Below are 26,797 nucleotides of genomic sequence, written 5' to 3' on the forward strand. Positions count from 1 at the left end.
CACTGCACTCCAGCCTGGGCAACAGATTGAAACTCCATCTCAAAAAAAAAAAAAAAAAAAAAAAAAAAAAGACATTATCACTGTTTACCTTACAGAGAAGTAACAGAAAATAAGAGAACTTAGAAAAAAGTAAACCTTATAACTATAAACCTAATGATGGTGACAGTCTTGTTCATTGAAGATGAACATCCTTTCGAAAACAGATTCTTTCACTTGCACATATGATGCATTGAGAAACAGATTCAGAAACTGACTTTGAAGTGTTCAGGACAAATAAGTCAAATACGAAATGAAGAGGAGGTGGTGGTGGGGGAAGAAGAAAAGGGACAGGTGAAACATTGCTTATTTCACTTCAGCACTTCATGCATGCAAGTTATACAGAGCTTAAAAGTAGATGGATTTTTCTTACTTAGAAAAGGAAACCTTTTGGTCAACATCAGCAAAACGGTGATGAATAGGTTAAAAGGAGAAAACAAGTGCATGATCTGGGACCGTGATTCTGTGGTTGGGCCTGACAGATTTAAACCAGCTAAAAGGTCACAGCCAAAACAAGTGCTATTCACTAATGGAAACCCCCCTAAATTTCTAAAACACTGTGTACATGCCCTTCAAAATTTGATAAAGACTCACTAACAAAATAGTTTTCCTTAATTGAATTTTCCATGTCTACTACACTTTCTGAAAAATAAAACTGTTTGTGTGACAAACCTTTTTTCCACTTGGCAAAAACAGAAGCCTCTTGGTTTCTACTGGAAAAATTACAAATTATTAGCTTTATTTACTTTCCTATTTATCAAAGGCACTTGCCAACTATTTGAATTGTTCACACACCTGTAAGGATTAGCAATGCACTAGTAAGTGTATCTGCTACTGAGAAGAGAAGCATTTTAGATGTTTGTTGAGTGCTTTCACTGATTTCCTGTGGGTCGTACGGCATCACTAGGAGGCAGGGGGAATTATCTCCATTTCTACAAGCGAAAAACAGAGGCCAAAAGGAAATTCTATTCATTTTGGTGAAAAAATCTCTCAACTTTTCAAAGAAACTTATAAAAATATAATGACAGGGTTTTTTGTTTTGTTTTGTTTTGTTTTGTTAAAGACAAGGGGGGAAGCCAGAGTGATGAGTTCCATTTGGATAGCTAAGAAGAGAATGTCTCCTTCAGACATTCATTCAGCAAGTATCTATTGAACACCTACTACATCCAAGGCTCTGTGTTTGGTTTGTCTATTCCCACTCTTATCTCAGGTAGTCTCCCTTCAAATAATTCAGAAACATAGATGCTATGAATTCACCAGTTCACGCATGGGAAAATTGAGGATTTGTGAAATGAGGTGGCTTTGTTGGGATCATGTGCCTCGTTAAAGGCCGACCTGGAACTCAAACCAGGTCAAAGCCCCTCCAGAAGGCTTTCAATAGTGTAGGGAGAAGTTTAAACATTTTAATGATCCTTCTTTCATGTTTTAGCTTGCATTAGATTTCTCTTATTCCAGTGGTACTTAGAATGTTTTCATTCTATTATTTCCCACGTCTATCCCTCAAAAAGGATCCCACTGTTGGTTTTCTGTGATCGTTTTTTAACTCAACATGGTCAGTTTTCTAAGCACTTCAAGTCTCCAAGGGTCCCTTGATGGGGCTTGCTGGCAATTTCTTTGGGCACCTCACAATTGCATGGTACTTGGTTTACTAATTACCTCCTTTGAGGGAATATCAACGCTCTAGCTAGTCTAAACAGTGCCTTAAGGCTGTTAGGTTTCCCAGGGGCCCCCATTCATTGAGAAAGGCCACAATATGCAAACTCCTGGTTTCCAATATGAGTTGTCACCACCCACCTAGGATCCAACCACTGCACCTTCCACGGGGCTCTGCATCAGATGCTGGCCACACAGCAGCCTCAACCACTTGAAGAAACAATACTAGATGTCCCTATGGAAACATGACCACAAAACCATTCCTCAGTCTGCACAAACATAGATTTGCATTGATGCCAGAGCTAGGAAGAAAAGGTCTTTATTCAGCAATATTCAGGTTTCAGCTATGTGTCTGGCTCTGTGATCAGTGTTGGGAAGCATATGAAAGTTTCCAGGGAGGCTAAAGTCTTAAAAATAAGGGACATGAGAGGAACTAGCACTGGGGAATAACATTTATAAATGCCTTTTATATGCCCTGTGCTCACACATATCATCTCATTCAAAATCTACTGTAGCCCTGCAAGATAGCTAGTATTCCTATTTTATAGGCAGGGAAACGGGCTGAGGGAAGCCAGACTCTAGCCTATCTGACATCCATGGGTATCTCTAACACAACATTTGGAGCTGGGTGTCATATTAATTCCAATCTGAAGGTCTGAAAAAGACTCTTTGTCTTTCTTTAAAGTGCTTTTTGTTTCATGGTATACATGTATCCAAGGTGGAGAATTTATTGGCCACGTATAACTATATTGCCAAGAAGAAAATGCATGAACTTCAGTTGATACAACTGAAGTACCATATCACTGAGTTTCTAAAATTTATAGCACTACATTGAATTATATTTTATTTTTAAATTTTTGTTTGTTTGTTTTTTGAGACCAAGTTTCCCTTTGTCGTCCAGCCTGGAGTGCAGTGGCGCAGTCTTGGTTCACTGCAGACTTCACTTCCTGGGTTCAAGCGATTCCCCTCCTCAGCCTCCTGAGTTGCTGGGATTACAGGCGGGTGCCACCAGGCCCAGCTAATTTTTTTGTATTTTTAGTAGAGACGAGGTTTCACCATGTTGCCCAGGCTGGTCTTGAACTCCTGAACTCAGGCAATCCACTTGCTTCAGCCTCCCAAAGTGCTAGGATTACAGGCATGAGCCATCATGGCCAGTGAATTATATTTTAAATATAAAATTTCAAATGTAGAATATTACATATAGAAAGCAAAAATACAGATTTTATATGCATGCATGCAAGAGTCAGGTTTCAAAATTAATTTAAGACGGGAGTGATGTCATATCTGGGGGACAATGCCTTATCCTTTTCCTCTCTTCTATTTAACTTCTTATCCCATTCTTTTTCAATTTAGAGATATAGTTAACATTTTAGGAAGACACGCATAACAAATTTTAAAGTAAATGTAAATTAAGAAGCAGAATATTAACAATTTAAGAATATAATTTGCTTTTTCAGTTCTTGAATATTTCGGAGTATAATTTTGTTTTCAAATGATCATAAATAAACAAGCTGTAGTATATCCATACAATGGAACACTACTCAGTAATAAAAAGAAATGAACACTTGATTCATGCAAAAATGTGGATGAATCTTGAAATAATTATGCAAAGTGAAAGAAGCCAGTTAAAAAGAACTGCATGGGGCTGAGTGTGATGGCTCATGCCTGTAATCCCAACACTTTGGGAGTCTGAGGCATGAAGATCATTTGAAGCCAGGAGTTAGAGACCAGCCTGGGCAACATAGTGAGACCCCATCTCTACGAAAAATAAAAACAAATAAAAAATTAGCCAGGAATGGTGGTGCTCTCCTGTAGTTCCAGCTCTCAGGAGGCTGAGTGGGAGGAGTGCTTGAACCCAGGAGTTTGAGGCTGCAGTGAGCTCTGATTGCATTACTGCATTCAAGCCTGAGCAACAGAGAAAGATCCTATCTGTTAGAAAAAAAGAAAGGAGTGCATACTGTATGATTCTAATTAGATTGAACTCTAGAAAATACAGCCTGATCTATAGTGAACAATAGCAGATCAATGGCTGCCTGGGGCTGGCAGACAGAGCACGGAGAGGTAGGAGGGAGGGATTAGGAAGGGACATGAGGAAACTTTTATGGGTGCTGGATATTTTTATTATCTTGATTGTAGTAATGGTTTCATGGGTGTATACTTATGTCAAAACTTGTCAGATTGTACACTTTAAATATGTATTTATTATATATCATTATACCTCTTTAAGGTTGTTAGAAATTATCATAAACTACATGTTTTTGGAGAAATATAAAGACAAAATTTGGAGAAATTACCTACATTTGGGGCATAGACTCTGGATTAAAAAAAAAACAAATCATACCCAAATTCTCTCATTTCCTAGCTATGTGACCTTGGGCAGCAGTGTGACCTTTCCAAGCCTCAGTTCCCTCATCTGTAAAATGGGGGAAATAACATTACGTACCTGCCAGGATTGTTGTGAGGATATAATGAGGTAATGAAAGTAGCACTGTGTACCGGTGTTTCTAGAGTAAATGGTCATCATTGTTCTAAGCTGCATATTTGCAAATGGATTAATACAAATGGGTATATGTATGCATATATACTTTTTACTAAAACATGTTCTGTGGCACAATCTATATGTAGTATAGGATAGTGATGAAACCAAAAGAAGCAATGAATCAATCTAAGAAAAAGGAAGCTTTTGTTATTACTGTTATTACTTTCCCAAATATGATCTCATTTTTGACAACTTTGTGAGGTGTTATTATTACTCCATTTCTGCAGTGAGGAACGCTGAAGCCTAGGGAGGGGAAGGTCGCCCAGTTACAAATGGTAGATGTGGAAGCAGAACAATGACGCTCTGTCTTCAAATCTAGAGCTCTTTGGACAAACCATAGAAGGAAAATTCAGGATAATTTTTTGAAAGCAATAATTATTCTGTGACTCAGAATTAAGCATAAAATATTCAGTCCTATAATAGAGCAAATATATTAAGAAAAAGAATCTTTTAGCCCTGCACTGTACTACCGGTTCACTCTGCTCTCTTCCATAGCTCTCTGCTGTTCTTGCCCATCTGGGAATACTCACATGAGTAGGACAAGTGGGCCCATCAGTTGTGCTGGTCTAAGCTCCCCATGTCTCATTGCTTTCCTGCCTCTGTGTCTTTGCATACATGGTGTTACCCACTTGTAACACCTGCTCACACCTTTGCTTACGAAGATCCTGCCCATACAACTACAGCCAGTGCTGGCAGACATTACTGGTGCCACTCATTTATTTGTTCCACGAATTTGTACTGAACAGCAATTATTGCCAGGCCCTGATCTGACTGCTGTGAATAGTCGCACCAAACAAGCTTTCTCTCTCCTATTTTTCCTTCTTTGCATCTGAACTTGTCTCTTAGTACCTATATTATAGTTGTTCCTTTGATCTTGAGAGTTCCAACAGGGTTATAGTTCAGAGCTTGGGACACAGGAGAAAGCACTTTTTCAAATTTATTGGACTGAAGAGAAGGAAAAGTGCTGCATTTGACAGAATGAAGCAGCATTGGATATAAATAATGCTCAGAAACATATACAAGGTAGTCAAATTTGAAGAAGGTTGAATTGGTTTAAGAGATTCAGGGAAACTTTTGGCTTCACAGGGAGATGTAAGAAGGCAATTAGGTACCACTAGGGCCAAATTTGTGTTTTGTTGTCATGTGGAAGAAAGATTAAATAGGTTAAAGATGAAATTTAGAGAGTGTTCCAAATTGGAGTTTCAGCAAAAGGAGCAGGGAAATAGGATAGAGAAAAAATAATTACGGAAACCAGTATAAAGAAAATCTGTGAAAATTCCTTATTTTTTAAAAGTACACTTTTTGTACAGAGAGTACTCCCAAGAGCAACAGAGAACATTACAGAAATGTTACAGGAATAGAGAATGTGATTTATATAAAGAACATGTTTTCATACGTATCATTTTTGATACGCCTCTCCCTTCTGCTCAACCACCACAGACAGGAGGTTCCCCTAGAGTTTATGGCTGATCAAATCTGATGTTTAAAATACATTGTTTCTGAAGAAAACTGTGGTCTGATCTAAGATGTGATATACAGGAAGCTGCTGTTATAATTTAATCTGGGCCATAATTGTTTTACAACTTAGGTAGCTTTTTAGACTTAGTGTATCTAACTGAATTGTGATAGAGACAAGAATAATTTCCAGTGAACGTAATGAAAAGCTCAACCCTTAAGTGTTATAGTATTCAATACTAAACTGCTAAAATAATTTTAAAGTTGGCCAAGGAATAAAATTTATAGCTTGAAGTCTTACCAAAATCATGGTAATGAGACCATAAATGAATAGAATGTCCTTAAAAATAAATTTTGCTGGTTATTTGTTGCATACATATTATTATTTAGGTCCCTTGCATATCTAAAATGTTATTTTCCATATGCATATGGTATATAATAAATGGATACTGTGGTCCATTTTGTGTGCAGTATAGAAAAGTGGTGAAAGCAAAAGAAGAAATGATATATTAAAAAATAAGCATTTCAGTATCGTTTTTCTTACTGTTCTATTCTCACCTCCTCCGTTAAGTTTAACAGGAAGTCACAACTCTCAGTTGCATAACTTGTGTTTTCCATTCTCTGCATATTTTTCAGCTGAGCACTTATTAGAAATATGAAGTCACTTCAAGTGACAACACCATCATGACACATCCTATCAAAAGTGACGTCACTTTTGACTATGATCAAAGCACTGGGGCTCTCCTACAAAGTCATTTCACTTGCCATAGGACCACTGCTATAGATCATGCTTCTTTACGGGCTACAGAGCTGGGGGTTGCCTTTGGAGTGGAGAGACAACAATTACGAATGTTGAAGAGGATGGAGTTCTGCTTTCAATTCAGCTCAGCAGCCGCATAATGTATTGCTGAAGCAGTGGGAAGGTATGTTCCTACCCTCGCAGGCAAAATTTCACAGACTTTCATGTATTGTCATTATTACTGTTGTTATTTTTTTGTTTCCAGAACTGATGTACTGAATTGCACATTAGTTTACGTGATTAAAAAGGTAAATTTGTTTTTTCCCTCTATATTTGGTATGTTGATTTTTTTACGAGTATGAAAATGTGTTACTTTTATTAACAGAAAAAAGTATCTGTTTTTCAATTCTCCCAAAACTTATGGAGTGTCTGAGATATGCCACACACTGTGCTGAGTATTGGGAATCCAAAGTTGAAAGAGATAATTCCACCTCCAGGTCATTTCATCAAAAACCCATTCACCAAGAACCCGTTTGTCAAGGTGATTCCTGGTCCTTTGTTCTCAAAAACTCACAAGCTAAAAGAAAACATAGACATGTAAGCAGCCATGAAATGTCTGCTTCATTGGTGATGAACAAAGCTATTGTTCAAGGCTCAGAGAGGAAAATAATTCTTTGGAGGTTAGGAATGGATCCAATGAAATAAAGCAACCTTGATGTCTCACACTAGGAGACATAGCTTCATAAGAGGGGTATGGGTTGGATTCCATCATCCACTTGTCCCTCTGCCTGGTTCATTTGTGCAAGACATAACCTGTCAACCACACTTCAATGTCTTGGAGAACTCTACTGTTTTGAAAACATCTGCTTTGGTCTTGATGCTATCTTATCAGATTCTGCAAAAGCTGACGAGCCATTTCCATTGTGTCTCATCAGGTCCTTAGTTACCTGTGACAGTTGGACAGAATGCTCCTCCCATAAGCAAAATCACAATAACTTGTTTCCAATGAGAATCTTAAGTTACATTAAGTATCTGGGTGATTCAGGTGGTACCTGACCTCAGTTCTCAGAAATATTGACTTTCTCTCAATGCATAGACAGTGAAGAATAAACTGTGTATTTTCTTGTGTATGTCATGCCAGGATTATATTCATCAATAAGCTTCAATTTGGTGGGTGGAGAAGAGTCCAAAAATGTACTCTTATTCTAAACACTAGGTCCTCTTTCTGACTATTCAAGTAGGGCTACTTACAGAAGGCCAGATAAGACTGTATCTATTCTATATTACTGCTTACTTCCTGCAGGCGTAAGGTATTAATCATATGGTACGTTTGGTTGAAATGAACATTATGACCACAGAAAAAACTTAGAATGTGTTGGATTGTCAGAAAAACTTCATTTGCTTGAATTGTGCTCTGCCCATGACATGGAATGCTTTGGTAAAGGCCATGCTGGACAGGGTCAATGGTACTCCTCCATTCCCATTGTGAAGCCAAGATCACATACGTACCTTTTGTTCACTGATGCTGACAAGAGGGAACTGGTTTGATAATACAGTGCTTTTATACCTATGATATACAATAAATTAAAAGGAATAACCCTTGTAGATTTAGAATTTTTTTAAAGCATATTGCATGAAATTTAGACAAAGGTGGCATGCTTTGGGAACAGTCCATTACACTTAACTTTCTTGGGTAAAGCAGAACACCACTGAAGGCTGCTTGAAGACTCAGCTCCAGTATAATTACTTGCAAATACTTATTTAATTACTGTCCTCTTTGGTACATTACATACATCATGGGCAGGAGACACCTCTGTCTTATTGCCTGTTGTATCCCAACATCAGAAGTGTTCCTGGCAGAGAAACTCCCCAACATATACTTGTTGAATGAATAAATGACTGAAAGTAAATTTACTCAAACGTCTCAGAAATGACAAGATACTTGAGGTGGGCAGTAAATAAATCTTTGGGAATCCATCACTTCCACTAAGAAAGCAACTCAAATATCCCTCCTGTTGGAGTGGCAAAGAATAGTGAAATATATGTGAGATCTCCATGTGATTCTTTTTGCATTACTTTGAGCAGAGTCTTAATCTTGGTTACATCTTACAATTACCTGGGGAGCTTTACAAAATCCAATAGGAACAGAATCTCTGGAGTGGGGCTGAGCATGGCTAATTTTCAAATGTGTCATTAGGGATTCTAATAAAGCAGGCAATGCTGAGAACACTGAGTGTGGGGCATTCTTTCCCAAACTTGTCTGATTATTAGAATTACCTGAGCTGCTCAGTCCCACAACAAATCAAAAATGGTATCAAGGGATTTTCATCTTTGCCAGTTTGGAAGATAAAAAGTAGTCTCTTATTTTAGCAGAGAAACATAAGTTTCTAATAGCTTAAGGCTGTTCTGACTTCAAATTTCAAAGACTTGCCATTGCATCTAATTTAGTGCCAACACAAATGTAATTTATTGCAGGATTATCTTCCAAGATATCCTCGGGCATTTCTTCTTGTCCTAAAATAATACTTCTACAACTCTCATTAGACTCTATCTTTATTACTGTAAGTCAATTCTCATCTATCTAAAGTAATTGCAGCGTGTGATTAAGTGTCGGGATGAGTTGTTCGGACACTAAGTGCTGTGGGAGTGCAGAGGAGTGAAAACTCGATGTGGATTTTAATGACACATAGAGCAGGACGTGGGCTGCAACTTGAAGGGGAGTAGGAAACTGCATCCTGGGCAGAGGGCATTGCAAGCAATGAGCAGAGTCAATTCTAAGAATACAAAATACTCAGACCCTAAATCCACCATTGCTTATTTTTCTTCCGATGCCTGGATGCATCCCTCCTTTGTGAACTCCCTGAATCCTATCTCTCCGAGCCACATTCCCAAATTCCACCTTTGACCTATTCAGTCAAAATTGGAAATGGGAGCTGGAAATCTACACTTTTAACAAGTTCCCTAAGTGATTTTTGTAATGAAACACAAACTGAGAAGGATGTATCTATCTACACCATTCAACAGGAAGATAGATGGGACAGAGTGTCCTCCAAAGAGAACCAAATGCAACAAACTGGCGCTTCTATCAAAATAAATCAGACCTGGCATTTTTCATCTATCAAACTGGCAAAGATTAAAACACTTTATACCACTCATGTTGACGATAGAATGAGATTTTATGCACTGCTAGTGGGAATGTGAATTGGCATGTTACTAAAGGACAATTTGGCAATTCTTATTAAAAGCCTTAACATTTTTCACACCCTTTGACATAGTAATTCCACTTTTAGAAATTTATCCTAAGGCTGTGGTCTCAACCTTGGCAGTTTATTAGAACATTTGTGAAGCTTTATGAACTGCAGATCTCTGGGACCCATTCCTTTGAGATTCTGGGAGTGAATTCTGGGAATCTGTTGAACCTGTTTGTTTGTTTGTTTTTTAATACTAATATAATTGGGGCCTATTTTTTAAAAGTTCAAGTAATAGAAAAATCAAAAATTTGTGAGATCTTAATCTTTCACTTCCTCCCTTGATTCCCTGCAGGTAATCATATAGACATTGTTTTGTGTTTTTTCATTCAATAACATAATATAGTCATTATCCCATTTCAGCATATTCAGATATAATTTTTTAATAGTGCTATAAGTTGCATGGAGATACTTCAATTTATTTAATCATTGTAGACATTTAAGGATAGACTTTTTAAGATCATTTTTGCATTTTTATTATGAACAATAATACGATGATCATTCTTGAATGTATATCCTTTTCTTTATCTATGTGAGAATTTCTGTATGATAATTATCTAGAAATGGAACTGCTTTGTCACATTAAACTTGGATTATTATGATCATTTTATGAGTTGGGGTCTCACTCTGTAGACCAGGCTAGAGTGCAGTGGCTTGATCATAGCTCACTGCAACCTCAAACTCTTGGACTCAGGTGATGCTCCCACCTCAGTTTCTCACGGAGCTGGAACTAAATGTGCATGCCACCATCCCTGGCTAAGTTTTTCTATTTTTGTTTTTTGTAAATATGAGGTCTCACTATGTTGCCCAGGCTGGCCTTGAACTCCTGGCCTCAAGTAATCCTCCCACGCTGGCCTCCCAAAGTGCTGGGATGACAGGTTTGAGCCACGATGCCCAGACGAACACAACTGGTTTTCATGCACAGAATTAAGACCTATAGTTCTGACAAAATAATCACAAATATGAATGAAATTTTAACAATAGGTATGTGTACTTCACCTGTGCAAACTGGTGAAAAACTGAATAATTAATAAACATCCAATTAATAGGTGAATTAAAATATGCTAAAAAGGGTATTTAATGGCATGGAAAGATGTTGACTAAGTGAATGTATAGAGCTTAGGAAGGAGACTCTAAAACAATATTAATTTTAAAATAAGTTAATATTGGCAGGAAATATACTATAATGTTCACAGTGGTTTTCAGTTAAACATAGAATTACAGATTCTTTTTGCACATCTATATTTTCTAAACTTTGTTGGGTATGTATCACATTGGTAATAAAAAAGTTATTTAATAATCAGTAAATATGATACTAAGCTGCATTGTCAAAAAGATATGACCCAGAAGAACTCAGAGATGAGCCCCCTACAGAGCTCAGCATTCATGTGGTTTGATGCCTAATAGTTTATTAGAGTTGGCCACCTTTGAGAGAAGACTTGAAACCAAAGTCGTTCACCTGCTTATCAAAAGGCCTTACACAGAACATTTTACCAGGTACATGTTCTTTCATTCATCAACAAACTTGGAGATTAGAATCTATATTTATCTAGCTTTTTAGTAGAGTTAAAACGTTATAGACTTGGGAAATTAATAGTCCCCAAAATACAGTTTCTGTCTTCTAATGTATAAATAAGTATTTTTTAAAAGATGAGATAATGTTCTTCCATTCATTGATAAATTCTTTTGCTCACTAAGTGAACAATGGGAAAATGTGTTTAATTTACAGCACAAGTGACAAGAGGAGGAAGTTCCTGATCATATTGGTAAGGGTTTGGAAAGGCTACCGAGTCTGCTCATGCAATATTGTTCCCTAGAGATTTTAATAATAGGAAATAGATTGAGGTGGTTCTGCTGTAGTTTAAAAACCGAAGGATGGGACACCCTGGGGGTTGTTCTTTGCCCTTTGAATTCTTGCTGGTCGATAAGAATATAGGAGAGGAGAATGAGTTGTTTCAGATACCAATTATGGCACTTTAAATAATTTAAAATACATGTGAGGCTTTTAATTTCATTGTGCTTATAAAGATAGAATGGAGTAAAAATGGAAAAGGAATGCCTATTTCCAGAGGGTTAGTTAAATTATGGTACATCCATAAGATGTGAAAGACTTATCTAAGAGCACTGTAAAGCATTGCTAAGAGAAACTGAAGACCTGAACAAATGAAGAGATGTTTTGTGTTTATGAATTGGAAGAGTCAAAATTATTAAGATGTCATTTTTTCCCAGAATGATCTATAGATTCAGTGTAATTCCAATGAAAATCCCAGCAGGTTTATTTGTTGAAATTGTCAAGCTAGTGCTAATATTTATATGAAAATTCCAAGGATCAAGAAAAATCGAGGCAATTTTGAAGGAGAACAAGGTTTCCAGACTTTTACTGTCATGTATCAAGACTACAAATCTATGGTAGTTATCTATAATGTGGTATAGGTGCAGGGAGAGACAAATAGACTAACATACAAGAGACTCACATAAATAAAATTCCCCAGATTCATGTCAAAAACACCACTGCAGTGCAATGAGGAAGGGATGGTCATTTCAATAAATGGCTCTGGGTCAATTAGATACCCACATGGATAGCTTCTCAGTCTTTTGGCTAAGGTCCAGTGTAGCGTCCACATGGAAAAAGCCTACTTTACCCCTATCTCTTTCCAGATATAAAAGGCATCCAATGGATCATAGTCCTAAATGTAAAAGATTAAAACACTAAAGGTCCCAGAAGAAAACCTAGAAGAATGTTACAATCCAAGGCAAGCAAGATTTCTTTTAAAAAAAGACACAGAGTGGTAACATTTTAAAAATTAAAAAAATTGAGCCTAAATTAAAACTAAGAACTGTTGTTCATCAAAAGACACCATGTAGAGGAGACTGAAAAGGTAAAGAACAGTGTAGAAGACATCAGCAATACATATTCCGACAAAGACCCACTTGGAATATGTAAAGAATTAAAAATTAATAAAACAGAGACAGACAAAAAAATCTTAAATGGTCAAAAAGCCTAGGCAACATGGGGAGACCCTGCCTTGTTATGGTGGCATGCGCCTGTGGTCCCAGCTATAAGAAGGCTGAGGTGGGAGGATGACTTGAGCCTGGGAAGTTGAGACTGCAGTGAGCGGTGATTGAGCCACTGCACTCCAGCATGGGTGACAGAGCAAGACCTTGTCTCAATCAATCAATCAATCAATCAATAGGCAAAAGAATTCAAAAGGTACTTAAAAAAAAGAGGATATTAGTGCTTGCTTCTGCAGCACATATACGAAAATTGGAATGATAGAGAGTAGATTAGCATGGCACCTGATCAAGAATGACACACAAATTTGTAAAGCATTCCATATTTTTTGTTTGTAGCTCAAAGGAGAAGTGCTTGAGGGGATGGAAATACCTTATTCTCCATGATGTGCTTATTTCACATTGCATGCCTGTATCAAAACATCTCATGTACCCCACAAACAGATACACCAACTATGTACCTACAAAAATTTTAAAAAATAAAGAGGATATCAAAATGGCCATAAAGTATAAGATTCTCAACATTATTAATCATCAGGATAATGGAAATTAAAATTACAATGATTTGCTACTAGACACACCTTGAATTCATAAAAATGAAAAAAAAAAAAAAAAGACTGGCAGTAACATGTGTTGACTAGGAAGCAGAGCAACTGAACTCTCACACACTTCTGTGACAGTGTTAATTACCACAACCACCATGGAAAGTTGTGTGGCAGCATCTCCTAAATCCACACATCTTAATGCCTTATTACCCAACCATTCTACTTCTGGGAATATGCTCAAAAGAAATGAGTGCTTATACCCACTACTAAAAGATACAAACAAAAATGTTTCTGAGTTTCATTCATAATAAGCAAAAACTGGAAATAGTCTAAGTACCCACCCACAGGAGAATGAATAAATAAATTGTACTACAGTTATACAATGGAATACTAGCTGTAATTAAAAACAAAACAAAACAAAGAAAAATACAGATAAATCTCATAACATAGAGTGAAAAAAGTCTAACTCCAGAAAATTATTCTGTGAAATTTCACTCATATGAAGTTCAAGACAGCCAAAACAAATCTACAGTGATATAAGAATAGTGGTTATCTTTGTGACTGATGCTGACTAGGAAAAGCATGGGAGAGACTTCTACAACTGGAACTGGTGGTAGTTATATGGATGTATATAAAAAAATTCATTGAGCTATACAATTAAACTTTGTGTATTTTACTATATGCTTATTTTGCATCAATAAAAGCATCTTTAAAAAGTGATGCACAAAAGTGATGCACTTTAGTACCTCATATTAAAATATGACATAATATCTGACCTCAGTCTACATCTCTTTCAGTTTGAGCGTATAACCTTCTCATGAAACAGAGTGGGCAGTGAAAAGAAATAGCTCTCGGGCCGGGCGCGGTGGCTCAAGCCTGTAATCCCAGCACTTTGGGAGGCCGAGACGGGCGGATCATGAGGTCAGGAGATCGACACCATCCTGGCTAACATGGTGAAACCCCGTCTCTACTAAAAAATACAAGAAAAAACTAGCCGGGCGTGGTGGTGGGCGCCTGTAGTCCCAGCTACTCGGGAGGCTGAGGCAGGAGAATGGTGTAAACCCAGGAGGCGGAGCTTGCAGTGAGCTGAGATCTGGCTACTGCAACCCCACCCGGGGCAAAAAAGCAAAACCCCGCTCCAAAAAAAAAAAAAAAAAAAAAAAAAAAGAAATAGCTCTCCTGTGCAATTTCTAAGTGAATCTCAACCACTTTGTCATTGTACTGCATTTTGTTTGAGGAACTTCAAGATCTTCTGTATTCCTAGAGTCCAGAGTGTCAGAGCTCCTGACTTAGCTCATGGGAAGTTGGGGTGGTTCAGAAAGACCACCTCCCCGCCTCTCCAGGTGAAGGCTAGTTCTAAGTGTGTCTTGGACTCCCGTTCACGTCAGTCCTTACTCCTCTCCGGAGTGAGTACATTTTCTCTCAGCTTCCAGAGGTTTAGTGTCTCCCTCCTTCTGCTGAAAGGTTTTCTCCACCCTTCCTGCTTCCAGCTTGACCTTCTCTCACATGTAGCATATTCTCAAAATACAGATGTTTCTCCACTCACGAGGGGGCTACGTCCCAATAAACCCATCATCAGTTGAAAATATTCTAAATTGAAAATGTGTTTAACACACCTAACTTATTGAACATCATACCTTAAACATGCTCAAAACACATTAGCCTAGCATTGGGCAAAATTGTCTAACACAAAGCCTATTACATAATAAAGTGTTGAATATCTCACATACTGTATTGAATACAGTACACTGTAGAGTATTGGTTGTTCAGCCTCATGATTGCTTAGCTAGCTGGGAGCAGGGGCTCGCTGCCACTGACCAGCATCGTGAGAATATTGTACTGCATATTATTGCTAGCCTCGGAAATGATCAAAATTCAAAATTTGAAGTATGGTTCCTACTGGGTGTGTATTGCTTTTGCACCATCATGAAGCTGAAAAATCATAAGCCAAACTATCCTAAGTTAGAGACCATCTGTATACTTCTTTGCAAAACCAATTCCTTCCATCCTTAGAAACTGCTGATTTCAGCAAGGAAAATCTTAAAATCTAAATTGTCCTTATGAACTCTGTCTAAACTGAATTTGCAATAATGACATTTGATCCATTTAGTTAGGAATATGCATTGCAATAAGGCAATATTCATATTTTCAATGTTAGCTCAACTTCTCATTTATTAAAAAAGACTCTGAGGCCAGGCGCGCTGGCTCATGCGTGTAATCCCAGCACCTTGGGACGTGGAGGCTGGCGGATTGCAAGGTCAACAGATGGAGACCATCCTGGCCAACATGGTGAAACCCTGTCTCTACTAAAAATACAAAAATTAGCTGTGTGTGGTGGTGCGTGCCTGTAGTCCCAGCTACTCGGGAGGCTGAGGCAGGAGAAACACTTGAACCCAGGGAGGTTGCAGTGAGCCGAGACAGTGCCACTGCACTCCAGCCTGGCGACAGAGCGAGACTCCATCTCAAAAAACAACAACAAAAAAAGAAGACACTGAGCCCCCTTGGTATATGCTGGGCTCTGTGTTAAGCACCGGAAAGGAAAGATGAATGCACTCAAAGAGCTCACAGTCTTATGCAGGAGGCAGGCAAATATGTAGACACATTAGTTCCAGTTATTTCCTATCATAATAACCTCCTACTGTACATCACACAGAGTTTATCAAACTCATCTTGTTATCCCACCTCCCTCCATAAACCTAATCTTCACTGTGCATCAACATCCGTGTCTATCTATGTCAATAACCCAGGCTGAAACCCTCAGCCATCTCTTATTTTTCACTTTCTCACATTTACTCATTACATGTCAATTCTTTCACCAAATTCTCTCACAATTCCAGCACATATTCTTCATTCCTGTGCCACTTCCTAGATCAGAATCCTAATTTCCTTTTTCTTGCACTATGACCATAATGTTCAAACAGCTCTCCACACCTCCAGTTTCACCACTGCTATTCTATACTCCACACTGTTGCCAGAGAAATCTCTGTCTCTATAGTTCTTTGTCTCCACCTCTAGGAAGACTTTTTATTTGTTAGGAATAGAAATATAAGAATCCAAGGGAAAAGATTTGGTGAGTTGATGATTTGCTCAGCTACAGAGAGCCAATGAAATATTAGTTATTTCTAACATAAATCTTGACAGATATAAATTATGGAAAGCTGGTAAGCTGTGAAAGGCAGCTGTTTTTTTAAAAGTTTGATATGGCACAGATTATCTTCCCATTCCCATATCTTTCTACTGAGGCAGAGGTCACAGATTAAATGATAGAAAACAGGCAGGTTATTGATGTCACAGGCATTTACGAGGTTCTCATTTTTTAGGCGCCAACACAATTCTTGGCTACCTGCACAACTTCACGCCTCATTGTGCACTCAGGAGCCCACTGGAGGTGAGATCACTATGTTCTTGACAAAAGTAGACAATCAGAGCATATGGTTATAGACAACTGGAAATTGACTATCTACTGAGCTATTGGCTCTGGATCCTCATTATTTATTATTATTATTATTATTGAGACAGGGCCTTGCTCTGTCACCCAGGCTGGAGTACAGTGGTGCAATCATAACTTGCTGTAACATCAAATTCCAGGGCTTAAGTTATCCTACCACCTCAGCCACCCAACTAGCTAGTACTACAGGTGTACGCACGATACCATGCTCAACTAATTTTTTGTGGAGATAGGGTCTCACTATGTTGCCCAATCTGGTCTTCTACTCCTAGCCTCAAGCGATCCTCCCACCTCAGCCTCCCAAAGTGCTGAGATTACAGACATGAGTTAACATGTCGGGCCTGGATCCTCACTATCAAAAGGGAGTGTGGGGAGAGTTAGGTTTAAGTTGAGCAGATCTTTTGTCCCCAGGTCATCTCTAGGAAAGGCAATAATGAAAGGTCAGAGAGTGCCTGGTGATTTGATGAAAAAACCAACTTCTTCCCTAAGTCATGAACTTCTTGTTGGTAAATTAAAGTGGATACATTTGAAGTTATTCATTTGGACCCATGAAAGGCAGCTGTTCAATGCCTACAAATTAAATTTAGAGATCTACTAAGTTTAGATATCTACTTGACATTACTCCCTTCAGTCACAGTTTTAAAGCTGAACATAAATTAATTTTGAACTGATTTGGATTATATTGACGAACTTGTTTTCAAGCAGATGTATTTATTTTTGCTCCCATTTTTATGCTTTAGCTTATTAAACCTACTTTAACAAAATTTATATTAAAATATGTCAGAGGCTTATTTAAGGTAAAAAGTCTTCTGAGCTGTCTTGGTTTTGATTAAGTATCTCTTTGGAAAGTTTCCAAATCACAGTGGTTTTAGAACAGTGTAGATGGCGTTCTTACAGTTCTTCATCTCCATGAAATGGAGACAAACTATTTTCTAAAAACTGTTAGTTAAAAGACACAATTATCCTACTTTTTAGGTGATTATCTGCCCAAATTGTGCTTAACAACCACCATGATGCTCCTAACCAATGAAGCAATAGATAGTAAAAATCAACAGATGACTATGAACACCTTCATGTCGTCTTTCTCTACCAGCATCTGTATCTCCCCGCCCACTTCCTCAGTGGTATGGTTAGTTGTCACACTAGAGGCTGTAGAAATCTCATTTTTTTTTCCCTGGACTGCCCTCTGGGTTGGCAGCTTCTCTGCAAGCTTCTGTTACAGCTGTCAGGCCAGCAGATTCACATGCTGGGGTTTCCATGCCAGCTCCTGGACAGATTGGGTGGGCTTCTTCTGTAAGTACCCAGGATGACATAGGTCTTGGACTTGACTTTTCATCACATGAAATAGTTTCCCCTCACCTTGGTATATTACAGCTAATCTTGTCTGTTTGTTTGACATTCTGGCTCTGTCATCCAGGCTGGAGTACAGTGGCATGATCACAGGTCACTGCAGCCTCTGCCTTCTGGGCTCAAGTGAGCCTCCACCTCACCCTACGTTGCTGATTCTACAGGCACACACCACCATGCCCGGCTAATTTTTTTAATTTTTTGTAGAGATGGGGGTCTCCTTATGTTGATCAGGCTGGAGGCTAACTTTTATGTTAGGGAAGTAAAATTCATCCAGTCTCTGGATGATTTGATGAGAGGGAGAAGAGAGGTTGGAATGAGGAAAAAAAAAAAACCTATCGGTGTCAGAATTCTCCAATATTCTTTTGCCTACAGCAGACAAGGGGTGGGTTTCCTAGAGAGAAAATCAGCTCTGGATATATTTTCAATAAAAATATATTGAAACATTTGATGGTTCCCTATGAAGTCCAAACTGCTTAGCATGGCATTCAAGGTCTTCAATCACCTTTTAATGTTTAAAGTGCCTCGCTTGTCTGTGAGATAGGAAATCTCACATTGTCGTATTCTTGCTCTTGCTGTACCAGATACTCTTTTTCCTCCACTCCTCTTCAGAGAGTCCTGAACTATGCATTTATAACCAACCCACATGTTTCTAACTCTGTGAATTATCATTGGCACATGCCTCTACCACGGTGCTTACCACACTACATCATAAATATTCATTTGCACTTTGTCTCCATTCTAGGTAGGAAACTCTTCCAACATAAGAATTTTATCTAAGCTCTCTTCACTTTATGCCTTTGCCAGTCAATACTATCCTGATGTTAACATCTATATGGTGTAATCAATATTCAGTCAACAAATATCTGTGGAGTAGATAGCCATTGTACCCCAAAGTAAATTATATGAGCCCTACTTTTAAGAAATCCAAGCTGTCGCTGGAATAAAAATGATGTTTCATCATCCACAAAGTAATTATTGCAAAAAGAAGCCCCATACTCTGGCATAAGCTTTACAGAAAATAAAAAAATCAGGGAAAGGATGAATCATCATGGACTTGAGTATTAAATTGTTAAAGAAGATTTAATCAAGAGGAAGATCAATCTAGGATAAAATAAAGGCTTGGAGGGATATGCACAAAATGGCTCATGAATGAAATTTCAGGTGGTTGGGGTTTTCCATTGATCATACTGGATTTCAGTTTAGTGTAATATGCACAAATTGTGATGCACACCATCCACCTTCTGTTTATGATCCCATATTATGCATCAAAGTCTTGACAATTAATTCACATTTCATCTTCAACAGCACAACACAGAGTTCTCTAAGCTTTTGAAATATGAGTGTTGTGATATTGACATCATGGTATTTATTATCTTAAAGGGAGACAGATTTTGAGGGTGTGCATTGGGGAGTTGGGGAAATAACTGTGGAGTGATTGATGAATCGACTGCTACCCATGTGTGGCAAAATGGCATGAATATTGATCCCTCAACTGAGAACACCTTCAGAGTTAACACAAAGTGGCTACACATTTTTCTCAGGTCTCAGGTTGAGGTCATCTCTTTTATTCTCTTTGTATGTGGTGTATAGAGGGGAAGGAAGAGGAGGGAACTGAGAAAGCAACACGAGTAAGAGAAGAGGATCTGACAGACTTAGAGCAGCTCTGCATTTCAAGCCACTTTTCTTTCCTCTTTGGCATTGCAAAATGTGTTTCTAATGCTTTACCTTGTCATATTAAAAATCTCACTTTGTGGGATATTCAGAACCAAAAAGACAATTTTTATAGACTGAACAAGAAGGAATTCACGTATGGCTTGATTTTCGAGGTGCTTTCAGCTCTAACACATTTTCGTTCAGCCATATCCAAATGACCTCTAAGAAATAGGCCATGGTGATTCAGAGAGTAGAATATGTGAGGTGCAGGTGACACTTGCTCATGCCCCCTCACTCACCAAGTTTAAAACTCTCACTAATAGTCATCACCCTGACTTGTGAAAAATATTCTATAGGCAGTGAGATTACTAACCACAGAGTTAACACCAAAACCCTAGGCAGAGCTCTCTAACTGACAGAGATTTTTTATTTTTCTAATATCAGACAAGATGGCTAATGCCTGTTTCCCTCTACTTTCCTAACACTACGCTTTGAGGAATAGCCAAAGAAGTTTCCATAATTTAAAAAGCAGAACATAGGAAGCATGAACTTTTTACAGTAGCTCCTAACTGAAAGGCTGAGAAGCAATTAAATGTGAACTTTTTCGACTGTGAGCTTCATGACTTCCTCCATGTCTTCCTAATGCTTAAAATGTGATTGATAACATAGTGAGTGCTCTTTAAATATTTGTTGACTAAATAAAATTTGCTGCATGATATTTACAAAAGGCATACCCAGTAAAACATGACACAGAAAGTATAAAAATGAAGAGATGAATCCATTTACCAGTTAGTAAATGATAATAAAAATAAAAGCATGCAATGAAATTTTAAAATAAAAAACAGTAAATGGGTCAAAGGAGGACACTTTAGATGGACTTTTAAAAATATCAATACACAGGCATGGTGGTGCATGCCAGAAGTCCCGGCTACTTGGGAGGCTGAGGTGGGAGGATCACTTGAGCCCAGGAGTTCAAGTCCAGCCTGGGCAACACAGCAAGACCCCATCTCTGAAAAAAGAACAGAAAAGATCTCTTTTAAAAAGTTTCAATTCAAAAAAAAAAAAAGTTTCAATTCACCAATAAGATGTTAACTTCTACTTTTGCCCCTTACAACATTGTGTCAAAATACATACAGCAAAAACTTTGAGAAGATTCGGAGAGGTGATAAATCCATGGTAATAAAAAAAGACTTTAACATGTCACTTTCCAAAAAAAAGTCAATGGAATTTTCTAACACATCTCCTTGCTTCTTTCTTGACTCAAAACAGTTCATCCAACTGCCAGAATGAGCTTTTTAAAACAAAAATCATTTCATGTCACTCCCTTGCTCAAACTCCTCAGTGGCTTCCCACCACACAGTAAAGTAAGTCTCAAATTTCTTATTAAGGTCCACAAGTTTCTTTATGAGACAGCCCCAACTCATCTCTTTGACCTCATCACCCTTTTATGACTTCATGTTTTGGGTGCATTCTTACAAAAAAAAATAATTTGTTTTATAACTGAGGAGTTTTTTCAATTTAATATATATTATTTGGGTTTTTTTTTTTTGACATTTTGTGCTTTTAATTTCTTATGTAGTCTATTTCCACTTGTTTTAGTGGTCTTTTTGAAATTTTGTCAAGTATGCTTAGCTTCTGTGCTAATTAATATCCTTTAGGAATTCTTTCCATGAAGGTATCCTTGTGGTGAACTTTCAATTTTGTATTATAACTTAGCTGGGAATAGAATTTTGATAGATAGTGTATTGCAGTTCTGTGAAGAAATTATTCTACTCTCTTCTCACTTGTTACTGTTTTGGCTTTCCCCCCCCCTTTTTTTAAAATAGATAATATATTTGTTATCCTCTGTTACTTTTAGAATATTTTCTTTCTAGTGTCCTGCAGTTTGTTTGCTTTTTAAATTTACCATGCTGGGGACCCGTATGTCTAAAATCTAAGAATGCATGGAAGCTATCATGTCAGCTCCTACTTAAATTTTGTTTTACACATTTTTCTTAATTTTTGTTTCTATGATTTCTTTTAATTTGTGGTAAGCTTATCTATGCATTTAAAAGCCTGTTATAATTTATATAGCATTTCTATGTGCTTATAGTGGAATGGTTTTTTAAATTTATCTAGCCAGAAATAGAATTCAAAACTGGAATTATGGACTACTTAGACATGAACAATGAGAGCACTACATATGAAAGTATACAAAATCACCTCTCAAAAATATCAAAAAGTAAATGCATTTATTTAAACAAGCAATGAAAATTAAGTATCTGAGTAAAGTTAGAAAAAGTTAGAAAAATAATAAAAAGTAAAATGAGGAAATAAGGTGGCTATACCACCATATTGTATGGTCCATGACCATAACAAGTGTGGATGAGAATATTGAACCAGAACTCTAGCCCTATAAGGAAAGTGTAAATTGGTATAACCACTTTTTAAAAACAATTTGGCATTATGTAATACAATTAAAGATGTACATAGTGCATGATGCAGCAATTCCACTCCTATGTGTATATTCTAGAGAATTTCTTACACATGTGCCCCAAGGGACACATCTTAAGAATGTTCATAGTAACATTGTTTGTAATAGTGAAGAAATATGGAAAATAACACAAATGCCCATCAACAGTAGAACGAATAAATTGTGATAATTCACCCAATGGTATACTATGCAGCAATGAAAATGAATAAACTACTGCTACACACATCCATATGGATGAATGTCAGGAACCATGTTGAGTGAAGAAAGCAAGTTGCTGAACTATAAATATAGTGTGATCTCACTTATGTGGATTTAGCAGCTTTCAAACCTAGATACTTTATTTTTTAGGGATACAAATTTATGTGGTAAAATGATAACAAAAAGAAAAAAAATGACAAATGCAAATTTTAGGTCAGTGGTTGCTCCAGGTGGAAAGAGAGCAGAGTGGAGTCAGGGAGGAGACACAAGAGGCTTCAAAGGTAATGGTAACATCTGGGTATAAAATGTCAACAACAGTTTGCAAAAGCCAGAATTCTCCGATGTTTTGTATTGGAAGGAATAGATGGGTACTAAATTCCTGTATCTTGGTTTCCTCAACTGGTATCATCTGAATGTCCCAGGTGAAGAAGCTAAGTCCTAGGGACAAGGTTTGGACCTTTGAATACAGGTTTCTCCATATCGATCCAGGGGCAGCTGTGCTGTAGACAACCCCGGGGACTACAGCAAATTAGAGGCCTGTTTATTCTCTACATCTATGGAGGTGTGTTATCTAGATTTACAACTACTTATGAAGACAAGACAGCATGAAGCACGCCATTCATTCCACACTAAATTACAATTGGAACATAACTGAAGAGAAACGTCTCTTAAGAAATGAAGGACTTTCATTCTTCACATTATATCCTTCTATTCTGTTTGACTTTTCACTACAAGCAAAGCTTATATTCAGTGGGTATGCATCAGTTGGGCTAGTAAGTGTTCAATCCTAGTCTTTTCTGATTAGTTATTGCTCATACTGTCTTGGCTGTAAAGTAGCTTCAACATCACTCCTAACTGTAAACAAAAACTGCAGGTTGGCCTAACACTTCCGTATTGATAGAGCAATGTCTACAAATAGTTGAGAGAAAGAAAAAGTAAACCAAGAACTTTATAGCAAGTCAGGGTGTCCTTTACAGTACCAGATATTCTTAAGCATGACCGTTCTCAAAGATTACAGCACCATTGAGAGCTTCTTGAAAAACTACTTGATGAAATCTAGGCAATTGAGAATGAATCAAAATTTGAAACCTCAGGAATGGAGACATAATGGTGAAAGAAGTAGTGATGAGCACTGAATCTACTTGTATGCAAAATTAAAGAAATGTGTGGAATTGCCGTGATAAAACAAGGATAATGTAACTAACAAAATATAATATAAATGATGAAAATTGGCAGGTAGGGATGGGAATTGGAAGTGGAAGCAAATTTAAGAACTTTAATTTCTCCTCATATTTAATAGCATGGAGTGAACAGATTACTGCCTAAGAGTGAAATATGTGGTTTCTGTATCTCATCTCTTAATGGTTTTCATAGTTTTAAAAATTAACTTGAGTGGAATTTCTTTTGGGAAAAAATATTTCTTATGGTGAGGAAACATTTAATATTTTAAAATAACAATATTAATTGAATTCAAATAAAAATAAAATTTTATTTAAAACTAATTATTAATAATATGATTTCATTTTTTAAATCTGATATTCCTATGTAGGTATTCACTTATTCATAAATCATTTATTGAGCATCTAGTATGTGTCTAGGCAGACTGTCCAGGCACTGGGGATATAGCAGTAAACCAAACAAAATCCCTCCCTTTATGAAGATGATATTCTAATGGCAAGAAAAAGGCAAATAAATATAGAGGAAGTCAAAGGTTTATAAAAGCTATGGAGGAAAACAATGTAAGGTAAGAGACATGGAGAGTTCCTGGTGTGTGTGTGTGGGTGGGTAGGGGCAGGGGATGGGAGCAGCAGTAGAAATTCCACCTTCCATCTGCACATATACATGTGTAAGGAGATGTCTGGAATGACACCTATCAAATATTAATATGTTTATTTCCAGCCCATAGATTTTTTATTTTTTCACACTTTCTTCTTTGCACTTTTTGTGTTGCTTTAATTTTTAAAAATTATGAATATGCACTATTTTTATTTTTCTTAAGTCATTCTATCTGAGGGAGAAAGACAAAAAGGAAGGTGAATAAGGAAAAGGGGTTTGCAACAGAAAATCCAATAATAATGATTCAGAACTCATGCTTCTAGATACTTATCCAAATGAGTTGAAAACTTACTCCTACACAAAATCCCTATGAATGCTAATAGCAGCTTTATTCATAATAGCCAAAAATGAATAAACAAACTGGGGTACATCTGTACAAAAGAATATTATTCAGCAGCAAAAAGAAATGAGCTATTAAGCCCTGCAAAGACACAAAGGAACCTTAAAAACATTTTGTCAAGTGAAAGAAGCCAGTCTAAGAAGGCCACGGACTGTATGATTCCAACCGCATGACATTCTACAAAAGGCAAAACTGTAAAGTGGGGATCACACAACCCAGTCTACCACCATTCACACCTGAGCAATCCTTCCAAAGTCTAAGGTTGGGCCCACCCAACCTGCTGCTACAACCACAGTTGGCACCCACCCACATGTGCTACCTATAGGCCTGGGGACTGGCCCTCCCAGCCCATCATAACTACTTCCAACATCAGCATGGACTGCTTGGGAGCAAAGGGTTGTCCCATCACTTCTACTGCCATTGCCCATGCCATACTCCTTGCCCGGGGGTCCAAGAACCCACATACCTGTCTGGCCTACTGTTGCTATATCCAGCACTCACGAAAGCCACCTAGAGGCTTAATAATTGGCCCATCTGGACTTGCTAACACTGATGCCAGCATACTCCACCCTGGGTCCCAAGGACAGACATGGTCAGCCTACTGTTGCCACCACTGGGGCCTAAATACTGGCCCATCTGGTGTCCCAGTGCCCAGAAAAACTTCAACACAGGCTCCACTAACAAATGCACCTTAAGCTATCAAGGAAATCATAGACACCACTGATGCTGTTTATAGCCAAAGAAATTACACAGAGACTACACTACAGCGCATGCTCAGCATCAAAGCCAAAGTGTACTACCCAATCAAGAGCATAGGACAAAAAACAAGTCTCAAAAATTGTTCTAAAAATCAAAATTATATCAGATATCTTCTTGGACCACAATAGAATAAAACTAGAAATCAATAGCAAAAGGCACTTTGGAAACTGTACAAATACATGAAAATTAAACAACATGCTGCTCCTGGATAATCATTGCATCAAGGAAGAAATTAAGGAAGAAATAAAAAAATTCCTTGAAACAAATGAAAATTTAAACAACATATCCAAATCTATGAAAAAGTAGTGCTAAAAGGGAGGTTTATAGAAATAAACACCTACATAAAAAGATAAAAAATTTCAAATAAACAATCTAATCACGTACCTCAAGTAACCAGAAAAGCAAGAAAAAATCCCCAAATTAGTGGAAGGAAAGAATTAATAAAGATCAGAGCAGAAATAAATGAAATAGAGACTAAAAAAAGATACAAAGGATCAACAAAATGAAAAACTAGTTGTTTTGAAAAGATAAACAAAATCAATAAACCACTTGCTAGACTAATCATAAAAAAGAGAGATGACCCAAATAAATAAAATCACAAATGAAAAAGGAGACATTACAACTGATATCACAGAAATATAAAAGATCATCAAAGAGAATTATGAACAATACGCTAACAAGCTGGAAAACCTAGAGGAAATGGATAAAGTCCTGGACTCAGGCAACCTAGCAAGAGTGAATCAGGAAAAAAACCCAAAAAAACTAGCAAATCAAATCCAACAGCATCTCAGAAAACAAACAAACAAACAAAATAAACAATGTGATCAAGTGCGATTTATACCAGGGATGCAAGGATGGTTCAACATATGCAAATCAGTAAACATGATCAATCACATCAGCAGAATGAAGAACAAAAATCATATGACTGTCTCAATAGATATAGAAAAAGCATTTGGTAAAATTCAATGTCCTTCATGACCAAAACTCTCAACAAATGAGGCATAGAAGGAACATACTTCAACATAAAAAGGCCATACATGAAAAACCTACAGCTAACATCATACTGAATAAGAAAAAGCTGAAAGTGTTTTCTCTGAGAGCTGGAACAAGACAAGGATGAACATTTTTCAACTACTTCTATTCAACATATTGTTGGAAGTCACAGCCAGAGCAGTTAAGCTAGAGACAGACATAAAAGGCACCCAAACTGGAAAAGAGGGTGTCAAATTGTCCTTCTTGGCCAGGAGTTGTGGCTTACGCTTGTAATCCCAGAACCTTGGGAGGCCGAGGCAGGCAGATCATTTGAGGTCAGGAGTTCGAGACCAGCCTGGCCTACACAGTGAAACCCCATCTCTGCTACAAACACAAAAGTTAGCTGGGTGTGGTGGCATGTGCCTGTAATCCCAGCTACTCAGGAGGCTGACACAGGAGAATTGCTTGAACCTGGGATGCGGAGGTTGCAGTGGGCCAAGATCATACCACTGAACTCAAGTCTGGGTGACAGAGCAACACT

At 37.6% G+C, this 26,797-nt stretch overlaps 1 protein-coding gene and 1 non-coding gene across 6 annotated transcripts in view; one reads left to right on the forward strand and one right to left on the reverse strand.

Moving 5' to 3' along the window:
- STAT4 (signal transducer and activator of transcription 4) overlaps positions 1 to 26,797 on the reverse strand; it is a 123,368-nt gene that overhangs the window by 81,905 nt on the left and 14,666 nt on the right. The gene's annotated exons all lie outside the window — the stretch shown is intronic.
- Positions 12,906 to 13,012, forward strand: LOC116269375. Its single transcript, XR_004176836.1, has one exon. It is a non-coding gene; the product is annotated as a U6 spliceosomal RNA (small nuclear RNA).

This window comes from Papio anubis, chromosome 10 (assembly GCF_008728515.1).
Source record: "Papio anubis isolate 15944 chromosome 10, Panubis1.0, whole genome shotgun sequence".
In the NCBI taxonomy this organism is placed as follows: Eukaryota; Metazoa; Chordata; class Mammalia; order Primates; family Cercopithecidae; genus Papio; species Papio anubis.